Consider the following 13,000-nt stretch of genomic DNA (forward strand, 5'->3'; position numbering starts at 1 on the left):
CTACGGATCTCTTAAACGCCCCCAAACTAGGCGCATTTACTACTGATGCTGGCAGGGCATTCCAATCCCTCACCACCCTCTGGGTAAAGAACCTACCCCTGACATCGGTTCTATAACTACCCCCCCTCAATTTAAAGCCATGCCCCCTCGTGCTGGATTTCTCCATCAGAGGAAAAAGGCTATCACTATCCACCCTATCTAAACCTCTAATCATCTTATATGTTTCAATAAGATCCCCTCTTAGCCGCCGCCTTTCCAGCGAAAACAATCCCAAATCCCTCAGCCTCTCCTCATAGGATCTCCCCTCCATACCAGGCAACATCCTGGTAAACCTCCTCTGCACCCTCTCCAAAGCCTCCACATCCTTCCTGTAATGTGGGGACCAGAACTGCACACAGTACTCCAAGTGCGGCCGCACCAGAGTTGTGTACAGTTGCAACATAACGCTACGACTCCTAAATTCAATCCCCCTACCAATAAACGCCAAGACACCATATGCCTTCTTAACAACCTTATCTACTTGATTCCCATTGTAGCATTGGTTGCCGTACACAGGAGGGAGCGAATAGAATGGAGCGCATCAGGGAGCACCTCTTGCCAACGGGAGACTGGAAGACTTTTTGACTTCAACGCCAGTAAGACAGCCTTCCAGACTGTAGCATTCTCACGTTCCACCTGTCCGTTAGCCTTAGGGTTGTAGCTCGTGGTCCTACTAGAGGCAATCCCGTATGAGAGCAGGAATTGCCTCAAGTCATCGCTCATGAACGACGAGCCCCTGTCGCTATGGATGTAGCCGGGGTACCCGAACAGGGTAAAGAGATCACGGAATGCCTTGATAACCGTGGCAGCGGATGTATCAGAGCAGGGAACAACAAAAGGGAATCTAGAGTACTCGTCAATAACATTGAGGAAGTACACATTCCGATCTGTTGAGGGAAGGGGGCCCTTAAAATTGACACTCAGTCTCTCGAAGGGACGAGTGGCCTTGACTAAATGTGCCCGGTCAGGTCGGTAAAAGTGCGGTTTGCATTCCGCGCAAACCCGACGGCTTCTTGTTACGGACCTGACGTCCTCCACCGAGTAAGGCAGATTGCGGGCTTTTATAAAGTGGTAGAGCCGAGTGACCCCAGGATGGCATAGGTCATTATGGAGAGCCTGCAAACGGTCCTCCTGTATACTGGCGCATGTTCCACGCGAGAGGGCATCCGAGGGCTCATTGAGTTTCCCTGGACGGTACATGATGTCGTAGTTATAGGTGGAGAGTTCAATTCTCCACCGCAAGATCTTGTCATTCTTGATCTTACCCCTCTGTGTGTTATTAAACATGAACGCCACGGACCGCTGGTCCGTGATCAGGGTGAACCGTTTTCCCGCCAAGTAATGGCGCCAGTGCCTGACGGCCTCCACAATGGCCTGGGCCTCCTTTTCCACCGCTGAATGCCGGATTTCGGGGCCTTGGAGGGTGCGGGGAAAAAAATGCGACGGGCCTGCCCGCCTGGTTAAGTGTGGCGGCCAGGGCGAAATCAGATGCATCACTCTCCACCTGAAAGGGGATGGACTCGTCAACAGTGTGCATCGTGGCTTTTGCGATGTCGGCTTTTAATTTATCGAAGGCCAACCGGGCCTCTGGCCTTAGGGGAAAAGTCGTGGACTTAATGAGCGGACGGGCTTTGTCCGCGTAATTGGGAACCCACTGTGCATAATAAAAGAAGAAGCCTAAGCATCTTCTCAGTGCTTTTGCACTAGCAGGCAAGGGAAGTTCAGAAAGGGGGCACATACGGTCTGGATCAGGGCCAATGACCCCGTTTTCCACCACGTATCCTAGGATGGCTAAATGGCGTGTACGAAACACACACTCCTCCCTGTTGTAGGTCAAGTTCAGGCGAGATGCAGTGCGTAGGAAATTCAGGAGATTCGTGTCGTGGTCCTGCTGGTCATGGCCGCAGATGGTGACATTATCGAGGTACGGGAAGGTAGCCCGCAGCCCGTTCTGGTCCACCATTCGGTCCATAGCACGCTGGAAGACCGAGACCCCATTGGTGACACCAAAGGGAACCCTGAGAAAGTGATACAAGCGACCATCCACCTCAAAAGCCATGTATTGTCGGTCCTCTGGGTGAATGGGGAGTTGGTGGTAGGCAGACTTGAGGTCTATGGTGGAGAACACCCGGTACTGCGCAATCTGATTGACCATATCAGATATGCGTGGGAGAGGATACGCATCCAGCTGCGTATATCGATTAATGGTCTGACTATAGTCAATGACTATTCGGGGTTTGTTCCCGCTCTTGACCAGCACGACCTGCGCCCACCACGGACTAGCGCTGGGTTGTATGATCCTTTCTTTGAGGAGCCGCTGAACCTCAGATCTAATGAAGACCCGATCCTCAGCACTGTAACGCCTACTTTTAGTCGCGATGGGCTTGCAGCCTGGCACAAGATTCTGGAACAGGGAGGGTGTGGTGAGCTTCAGCATCGATTTGGAGGCTGCTGCTGTTCTCCCACTGCCAGTGAAGGGAGTGGCCCACCGTACTGTAGGGTTACACTCCTCAAGTGGACCATGAAGTTTAGTCCGAGAAGTATTGGCGCGCAAAGCTTGAAACGCTCGTAAACTGTGCCTTGCACCGTCAAAGTTACCACGCAACTCCCTAGCACGGTGACAGACCGGGACCTCGAAGCCATAGAGATTGTCTGTTTGGCAGGTTGAATCCGGAGTCCACACCGCTTCACAGTGTCTGGGTGGATAAAGCTCTCAGTGCTCCCGCTGTCAAACAGACAATAAATCACGTGGTCATTTACCTGGATATTCATCATAGATTTGTCAAGTCTATGAGGCTCGGCCTGGTCCAGGATGATCGACGCCACCGTTGGTTCCTGAGCGCCACTGCAGGCAGCTGAAATCGACGAGGAGGACCCCTGCTGGTCGTTCGCGGTCGGTGCCGACCAACACGGCCGCTCCCATAAGTCGCACGTGGGTGATGGCGCCAAACTCAGCGACCCCTGGTGGTCACACACCTCCGACTCCGTCGACCGTAATGGCGTCGTCCTGGCCTCGCACGTGGACGAACCCCTTGATGATTTCGACGACGAAGAGCCGAGCTCTGAAGGATCGCAGGCCGCACTGCCGTTCCTAGATTTAGATCGGCACACTTTCGAATAGTGCCCTTTCTTACCGCAGGCGGAGCACAACACAGCCTTAGCGGGACATCGTTGCCGAGTATGCTTCGCTCCCCCACAGAAGTAACACCGCGGGCTGCCCGGAGCTGCTGCCGTCGTCTGGCCCGAGTGTGAGCACGCCATTACGCAGCATTTCGAACCCGAGGGACGAGGAGGGATTGGCGACTGCTCCTGCCACGTTGTCTCCACGTGGTCTTCCGGATACAATACTAAGCTTTTGGAGGCCATCTCCAGCATCTCCGCTTGCTCGATTGCCTGGGTAAGGTCAAGGTTACCTTTCTCCAATAGTTTAAGTCGAATGTACGACGATCCGACTCCCGCCGCAAACGCATCTCAGGCGAGGTCGTTCATGCTCTGCTCAGCCGACACAGCTTTGCAGTTACAGCCCCTGGCTAGCTGTAGGAGCTCGTTCGCATATTCCTCCATCGTTTCGCCAGACTGCCGTCGTCGAGTGGCTAAGAGGTAACGAGCGTGTATTTCATTAGGCGGTTTGATATAACGCTTCTTCAGAAGCTCGAGGGCCTTTGTATAATCGGTGGCCGCATGGATCGCGAGGTAGACAGTGTCGCTTACCCTCGCATGGAGGACCCGGAGTCTGTCATCATCTGTGGTGACCGCTGCGGAGGTTGCCAGGTAGTCTTCGAAGCACTTCAGCCAGTGGTCGAAGGTGTTAGAGGCGCCCACCGCACGTGGATCTAATGTAAGGCGTTCCGGCTTCAGGATCTTCTCCATTCTCTCTTTTTGTTTTTCGACGAGAGTTTAACAACAGTAAATAAAATTGATGCGCGTTATCAAACACGAGGCTAGATGCTCGGGAAATAAAGGCTTTTATTTACTGTAACGAAGCAGCCAATAATTAGATACACGATCCCAGACTGAGGGGCCCCAGCCAGAGCAGGGACTTTTATACCTCTCCCAGGAGGCGGAGCCCGACTGGGATGTACCACAACACTACAGTACAAAGGTGTAACAACCCCACCCTAACCCCAACAGCAACAAGTAGCACAACCCAACAGTAACATATGTACATCCTTGTAGTACTGGCCAGACCCTGGCTCAGTACTATCCAGTGGGAACCAACGATGGTTCACCACACCCTGGCCATGAACATGGCTACAGAAGTGAGGCAGACAGTTGGACCCAGGATTTCTCTTCATATGTTTTTGAGGTAAAACCAGATGGGCAAATTTACAAATCAAATCAAACTGACAACCGCTTAAAAGGTCACTGCAACAAAGACGATCCTAAAGGAAACTTGAATTAAAATGTGGTTTTGGGAACAAATGATGCAGTGCCCACCTGTCACAGAAGGCCTCAATGACGCCAGTAGATACTTGGAACACTCAGTCATGAATGTAGTCATGGAAGAAGGGTAGTCAATCTGGTCAGGGTCTTTTATTTATACTCTCCTGTGTAATATGAATTTACGAAATAAACCAATTCAAAATTGAAACCAACTAAACAATTGATGGTCTCTAAGGGACATCTAACTAAGGTAAGAATTTAAGGAACCTTGCCAACTTAAGATGGCATTTTGGTAACTGAGGAAGCACTCCAACCTCCCGTGGTGCCCAACAGGCATGTAAGGTCTCAAACATGCCAGTGGACATTGCATGCTCCCTCTAAGGGCAGTCAACAATGGACATTGCTCTGGGAGAGTGGTGGTGGTGGGGCAGTTGAATTGGGGATTCTCTTTTAAAGAGGTCATTAAAAAGCCGCTTTAGGCAATAACTGAACTGATAATCCTTGAGGGGCACTGTAATGAAGGAAAATAATTAAAGGAACCATTACTCAATTAAGTTAGAATGTCATTTTGTGATGCAAGGGAGCACTCCAGCCTGTGTCGTAGCCATCAATTGCATGAGGCCTGAAGTGCGCCAATCGACACTGCACGCTCCCTCCCCAACGTCAGCCAGTCGTGAACATTGCTGTGGAAGAGGAGCAGACAGTTGAGTGACATTTCTTTTTGTACCCTATTTTTAAGGTAAAACATTAAACAGGTCGGCAAATTGACAAAACAAATTAGTGACAGCCATTTAAAGAGATGCTGTAATAAAAGACAAAAATAAAAAGGAAACTTATTAAACCAAATTCAAATGTTATTTTGAGGCCCAGTGATGCACCCCAGTCCGCCCATAGTGCCCAATGCCAATGGAAGGCCTCAAGTCTGCCAACTGGTATTTTGTGCTTCCCTTTCCAATGACTCTATTAAAAAGCATTTAGATAGTTCCATGGGTAAGATGGGTATAGAGGGAAATGTGCCAAATGCAGGCAATTGGGACTAGCTTAGGGGTATAAAAAAAAAGGGTGGCATAGACAAGTTGAGCCGAAGGGCCTGTTTCTATGCTGTAAACCTCTGTGACATCCAGCCATGGAAGAGGGGCAGACAATCATGCCAGGGTTTCTCTTTATATTCTTTGGAGTACACATAAGTAATTTGGTAAATTAACAGGTAAAGAGATCAAATTAAATAAACAGATTAAATCAATTTAAAATGGTATACCCTTAAAGGGAACATCTTTTATTGTCCAATCAAATAAATCAATTCAAACTAACTCAGGGCCAACTTAAAAAGGGCAGCTCCCAAAAGGAGGGGTATCGCCCGAAAGAAAAGACAAAGCGTGAAGGAAACTTAAAACATCAAATCAAAATGTGATTAAAGGAGTCAATAATTCACCCCAGCCCCTATGGTGCCCAGCGTGCACAGATGGTGTTGATAGTGCCCGTGGACACCATATGCTCCGTCATGGACACCCGGCTACGAATATAGCCGCAGTAGAGGGGCAGACAGTCAGATTGGACGACTCCCTCAGTCGCCCGCTGCCTGGACCTGTCGATGGCACGCCTTGCCAGGCCCAGGAGCAGGTTCACAAGGAGGTTCTCCTCCTTCCCCAGCCCCCTCCAAATCAGATGCCTGTAGATCAGAAGCGTGGGGCGGAAGTGCAAACAAAACGTCAACAAAATGTTTTTGAGAAAACCGAAAAGGGGGTGCAGCTTATCACATTTAACGTAGACATGATCCACGGACTCCATAAGATTTCAAAAAGATGCCCTTAAAGGGGAGCTATAAGAAAAAGAAAAAAAAGTTAATCCTTATTAAGTCAAAATATAATTTCATTTTGGGGCCCACTGATGCATTCCAGCCCCCACAGTGCTCTGTGCCAGTGGACGTCATGTACTCCTTTCCAAGGACACACAGCCACAAACAGCCACAAAAGAGGAGCAAACATTTATGTTTGGGGTTTCTGTTTAAAGGTGCTGTAGCTACTGAAGTAAACAATGCCCTTCACCTGTGTATCATAACAACATAATTAACATGGATTGGCTGTGGAGAATGGCAAGGAGCAATCCAGAGGATGACTAATTAATTGGGAGATATAAGCTTCGATGGTGGGGGGGGGTGAGAACCAGGCAGTTTGGAATCAATGATCGACAGGAAAGCTGGAACTAAATAACTGGCAGTCTTTAAAGAGCAGATAGCTCAGGTATGGTCAAGCTACGTTCCCATGAGAGTGCAAACCTAGAACAAACAAATTTAGAGCTGCCTGGATGGCAAAAGTGATAGAAAGCAAGATGAAGCAAGAAATGATGCATACGACAGATGTCAGGTGGATAATACAATTGAGGATCAGGCACTGCAAAGTGCCTCGGGGAGATTCAAACTGAAAATCTGAGGGCGGGGCCTATTCCCACCTGAGAGGCCGCCAGCATAGCTCTGAGCGGGCCACTGCACGTGCACTGATCTGTCAGCGCGAAGATCGGAACATGCCGATGCATGTGGCCCTGCACTGCCTGCTTCCTGGTCGCTGGCCAGTCCGATCGCTGGCCAGTCCCACAACCCCGCATTGCTGCCTCTCTGACCCTCCCACCCCCACTAATCAGTTGGGGGGGGGGGGGTGGATCCCGCTGCCACTGATCCCAACTGCAGAGTGGCAGCAGGAACCCACTACTCCCACTGATCTTCCACCGCCTTAGGCCTGCCCTCAATAAGCCATGCCCCCAATAGACCCTACCCCTTCTTTGGCCTCACCCCCTCTTAACACTGCCTGATGCCTGGTGGGCAATGCCACTTTGTTCCTTGGGCAGTACTGGGGGGTCAGACTGGCACTGCCAGGCTGGCAGTGCTCAAGGGCACCCCCCACTTTACTCCCAATCACCTGGGGGGGTGCCTCCATAGCCTCCCTTCACTCCAGCAGATTCGGGCCACCAGCTCCCCATTAATGGGGAGCTGTTATAAACCACCTGAAATGAACTTACTTCTGGCGGGGGGCGGGCGGGGGGGGGGTTAGGATTTAAATTTGAATTTTAATATTTAAATCAGCTCTGCACCAAATTCTGGTGACTCCAGAAATCGTGGCCCTGGAGATGGGTAGAGGCCATGGTGCCCAGCAGGGAGCCCACTAAACGGCTTCCCCATCATGTTTAATTAGCCGGCTGGAGTTTTTGTTGGAGTAACATAAAGGGTAGATGAGGGTCATGTAGTTGATGTGTTTGTTGTACATGAATTTCCAAAAGATATTTGACTTGTGAGAAAAGTTAGAGCTCATGGAATAAAAGGGACAGCAGCAACATGGATACAAAATTGGCTGGATCTCAAGTAACAAAGTAGTGGTGAGCAGTTGCTTTTAAATGGGAAGAATGTTTTTATTGGGGTTCCCCCGGGGTTGGTTTTGGGATGCTGGTCTTCTTGATGTGTATTGTTGGTGTATAGGGCACAGCTTCGTAATTTGCGGATAGCACAAAACCTGGAAATATTGCAAAATCATTCAAAGTGGCAGTGCAGGATAAGAGAAAAAGCATAGATCAAGCATCGTCGGTTCTAACCCAAGATGGGGTGTAATGCCTTTTCTTGTCAGCTTGGATCTTGTTTGTCTCTCTTGTGGGATTAATTGGATTCAACTTGAATTTGGAAGCATAGACATGGATTCTGGTCCATCCGGTCCACTCTGAGCGCTGTCTTTGTAACTTTAAGAATGGAGGAATTTTTTTTGAAATAACTTGCTTACTTTTGTGTATGTTATGATAAATCTTTAGACATTCTGGTTTGACATCAACTTCAGCATTGAGTCTAATTCTTGGCAACGCACTTTAGGAAGGATGTAAAGGCATAGGAGAGGATGCAGAAAAGATTGAAGAAAATGTTTCTCTGGAGAGAAACACGGCAGCTTTCTCACCATAAACCAACACTCTGCCATATTTTGATAAGATTTCACCCATTGTTTTCTGCTACTAAGGGATTTTTAAAATTCACTTGTGGGACATGGGTGTCGCTAGCTGGCCAGCATTTATTGCCCATCCCTAGTTGCCTGAGGGCAGTTGAGAATCAACCACATTGTACGTGGAGTCACATGTAGGCTAGACCAGGTAAGGACAGCAGATTTTCTTCCCTTTAAAGACATTAATGAACCAGATAGGTTTTTGCGACAATCGACAATGGGTTCTTAATTCCAGATATTTTTTATTGAATTCAAATTCCACCATTTTCTGTGGGTCCCCAGAACATTAGCTGAGTTTCTGGATTAATAGTCTAGCGATAATACCAGTGGGCCATCACCCAGTGTGATTATTGTTTCCTTCAACTATCCTGCCACTGAGAATACTAACTGTAACCCAAAACTCAGATCCTCACCTTTGGCTTTAGCCAACTCACATTTTCATTTTTATGCACTTCTCAGAAGTGATCCTCAGCTAGTTATCCAAATCATCCTTTCCCAGAACTTTGTTTTACTTTGGATTCAAAGGGACCCTCATAAAAAAGCATGAAGTGCAAGATTCATCATAAGCTTTTCTCATTAATTTCAGTGACTTTCTGTCTACAATGTATTTTGCTTTCTTTGCACTCTACAGTTAATAGCCTATTATGTTTTGATGCTATAGTGCCTAAAGTTTAAACATGCGCCATCAAAAAGAAGTGTGCAAAGAAATTGTGCATATTCCAGACTTACTGAATTCCTCCCATTCATTGCAACTTCGAAAAAGAAAACTTAGGACCAACTAAAAAACAAAGGTGACTTTTTGGTGGTTTGGGGATCACAATTGTGATATGCAACTTAGAGATATAACAGGAATCTTCAGTCGCCGTACAAATAAGAAAGTTGTTTTGTCTGTTTCTGGTCAATACAAAAATGTGTACACATGTAAGTAGCAGATTTCTCTTGATTTAAAATAACTGAAGGGAGTTGAATATATGGTTCGTTTCAACAATAAATGTAAATGGCAATGCAGCGTCCCATTAAACTTTATCTTTAAACCTTTTCTTCTGGCAGAGCTTCTCAGTAGGTCCGTTTGTATTGCAATTGATGTCAGTAGCCTTACACCATTCAACTAGAATACTTCTGCACTTTTGTGTGAAATTGGTTTCTAAGATGCCACACGAAGACCAAAAATTAGATGTAATAGATCCTTTGTGGAAGCTTTGGGTTTAAGAAGTTGGTCACTGTGCTACACAACTTGCAGCTCAAAGTTTATGGTTGTACACACAATGGGAAATAAATATCCCTGATTTTGGTCTAAGATTACTGTCTTGATTATTTGCTCAGAGGTTGAAAGAGGCTGGGGCTTGTCAATGCTCCCCTCTAGCAGAGTTGTTCTGAATGAAGCAGCAGATTTGGCCATTAGGGGGCACAAGTGAGTGGAATCAGCAAATTATTTTTTTCTCCTTTTCTCTTTCAATGTTTTTGTCCTTTCTAGCAGAATTTAAGAAGTCACTCTTTAGGCCACCTCTTGTCAGAACTGAATGCCAGTATGCAGCAGCACAACCCATTATACACGTGTCTGCTCAGCCCCCAAAGTGGTTAGGTCTGATAGTGCCAGTTATGATTTAACAAAATATTACTCATGTAACTGTATAATAAAACATAGCTGCAATAACTTTGCTTTTATTTTGTTCATTCGTGAGACATGGGTGTCACTGGCTGGCCACATTTGTTGCCCAAGCCCAGTTGACAAGGGCAGTTGAGAGTCAATGACATTGTTGTAGCTCGGGAGTCACATGTCGGTCAGACCAGGTAAGTATGGAAGATTTCCTTCCCTAGACAACAGTAATGAACCAAATGGGTTTTTCCGACAATCAACAATGGTTACATAGTCATCAGTAGAATCTTAAGTCCAGCTATTTTTATTGAATTCAAATTCCACCACCTGCCGTGGCGGGATTCGAACTCGATCCCCAGAACATTAGCTGAATTTCCAGATTAATAGACTAGCGATAATACCACTCAGCCATCGCCTCCCCTGTGCAATTAAAAACCTTTCATAAAGAATTCATTGCATAGTAGTATGACTTTTGAACTGGAAGCAAGTTCAGAATTAGAATCTGAGAACCATCTGTAACTGTTTTGCAATCTTGCAATCTTACTGTTTACTGAACTCCTTTGCTCAGGATCGCATTGGCTTACAAACTACTTCAAAGTTTTGTCAAGGCAACCAGGATTGAAAGCAACTACTACAACGACAGTGCCAGCAAAAGCACATTAGTTTATGAGACAGATTAAAAGGATGCTGGCACCCACAAAGGAGGTCCTACTACAAATCAGTGATGACCACTTCAGATCAGTTTGTTGAACTGACTTGAAACTTCTATCTGAAATAAAAACAGAAAATGCAGGAAATATTCAGTAGATCAGACAGAATCTGTGGAGAGTGAAACAGAATTAACATTTCAGTGTGGTGACCTTTCATCAGAATTGTAAAGCAGGCATCTGTTTAAATTCATCCCAGTTAGGGATTAGATTCAGAAATGACTTCTTTGGTTCATAAATGGTGCAGAGAGCAATGCATTGCTCAGTATGGTACTGGTTATATTGTCCAGGCATGTCCTAGGTTCTTAGATTTAGTTCATCCCAGCTTATGTGTCAATGGGCATGCTACAATAGGTACCAATATCCGGGGCTATGGAGAAGGGAATTTTACAAAAAGCATCTGGGGTGTTGCTACCCATTAATGCCTGCAGGAAAATATGCACGTGTGACCATTGGGTGAGAAAGGACTGAATTCAACTGTGGCATCCTTCCTGTTAAACAGCTCATTGAAATGCATTGCAGGCTCAGACATGAACTTGGGGGAGATACCAGATTGCTGACTGTGTCAAAGGAACGTTCTCCAGTCTTGAGTTAATGGCCATCAAAGAAGGAATGATAGCACTGTGGTGTTTGCATTTTAATTGTTAATGGCAATAATACCATTCAACGCAATATGTAATCGCACAATCCTTTCGTCAATGTTATTTTTGAAGAACTCAGATTGGAGTATACATGATTGAGGCTCCTCAGTGTTCTGTTCATAGAAAATATAATGTGGCATATTTGAAGACTGCTGCCACATCAGATACTGCAAACTACCAGTTTGTTTACATGACCTTCCCCAAACAAACTAGAAGTTTTTGTTAAAATTCTTTTTCAAGAACCTGTGACACTTGAAAATTATTCTGTAAGTGCATTGTGCAAATACACTTTATGCAAGTAATGTTTGGAGGTAGAAATCATCACAATGTTAAACTAGTTAAAATAAAGTTATCTAAAAGAAAAACACTGATTTTTAAAAAAACCCATATATTTTCTTCAGTTTAGTTCTAATTTATCCCCCTCCCCAGCTCCCACCACCACTCCCACCCCCATCCCCAATGATGCCTCTTGTTCCTTTAGCTAAAAGGGGAATTTGTGAAGGCCATTGATCCCTGGACAGCTGCCACTGAGCTTCGTTCTTAGCTCAAAGAAGCAGCTTTGTTACAGGATGTGATGGATGGAATTGGCTTCTCCTTTCTTGGATGGTTGCTTTGTTTTAATGAGATGTTGCACTTTACTCGAGCAGACTGATCAAAAACTACTAACTCTTCTTCTGACCAAGATATGGGGCAACACTTGAACCTCTGATCACCAGGTTGTGGTTTTAGATTGTAGCTCTAATGCCACAGACATTTTTTAACATTAAATAGAAGATATAATTTTATTTTTCTCTACTTTTGTAATAATTATTTTAAATCTTTGCCACTTTTTTTTACCATGCCACATGATATCCCATGCAGTGTGTAGTATTCAGTTGTTTGGTGTTGGATTATATGTCTGTTAACCATTCATTGTGCGCTGTTAGTGAAGCCAGGGTGTGCTTTGAGAAACAGAAACTAAACTGAAGCAAGAAACTGTAAGCTTGTGACTGCAGACATTTTAAAGCATTGTAAATAAAGTTCCTGTGAAACAAATAATATCTGCTGTGTTACCCTTGCATATCTCCGAGGTATAAAATGCAACAATTGGTGACAAGATAAAGAATAGTTTAAATTGAACAGCGCCTGCACTTCCCTTTCCTGCCATGGGATTGACAGATTTCAAGGTTGAAGATCTACGAAGGGAGGCAATGAGCTAGTAGTATTATCGCTCGACTTTAATCCAAAAACTCAACTAATGTTCGGGAGACATATGTTCAAATCCCATCATTGCAGCTGGTGAAATTTGAATTCAATACAAAATATCTGGAATTAGGAATCTACTGATGACCGTGAAATCATTGTCGATTGTTGGAAAAACCCAACTGGTTCACTTTAGGGAAGGGAATCTGCCATCCTTACCTGGTCATGTATGTGACTCCAGAGCCACAGCAAATGTGGTTGACTCTTAACTGCCCTCAGGCAACTAGGGATGGGTAATAAATGCTGGCCAGCCAATGATGCCCATGTCCCACGAATGAATAAAAAAAATCAAATGGTGGCATAGAGCGACTAAACTGGATGATCAAGGGCAGTCTGAGTGCTAATATTCTGGAGGGGGAGATCAGTGCACTCATATTCTACTTTTGCACCTATTGATCCATCCCACATTCTCTGACCTGA

Source organism: Mustelus asterias, chromosome 17 (genome assembly GCF_964213995.1).
Source record: "Mustelus asterias chromosome 17, sMusAst1.hap1.1, whole genome shotgun sequence".
Taxonomy (NCBI): domain Eukaryota; kingdom Metazoa; phylum Chordata; class Chondrichthyes; order Carcharhiniformes; family Triakidae; genus Mustelus; species Mustelus asterias.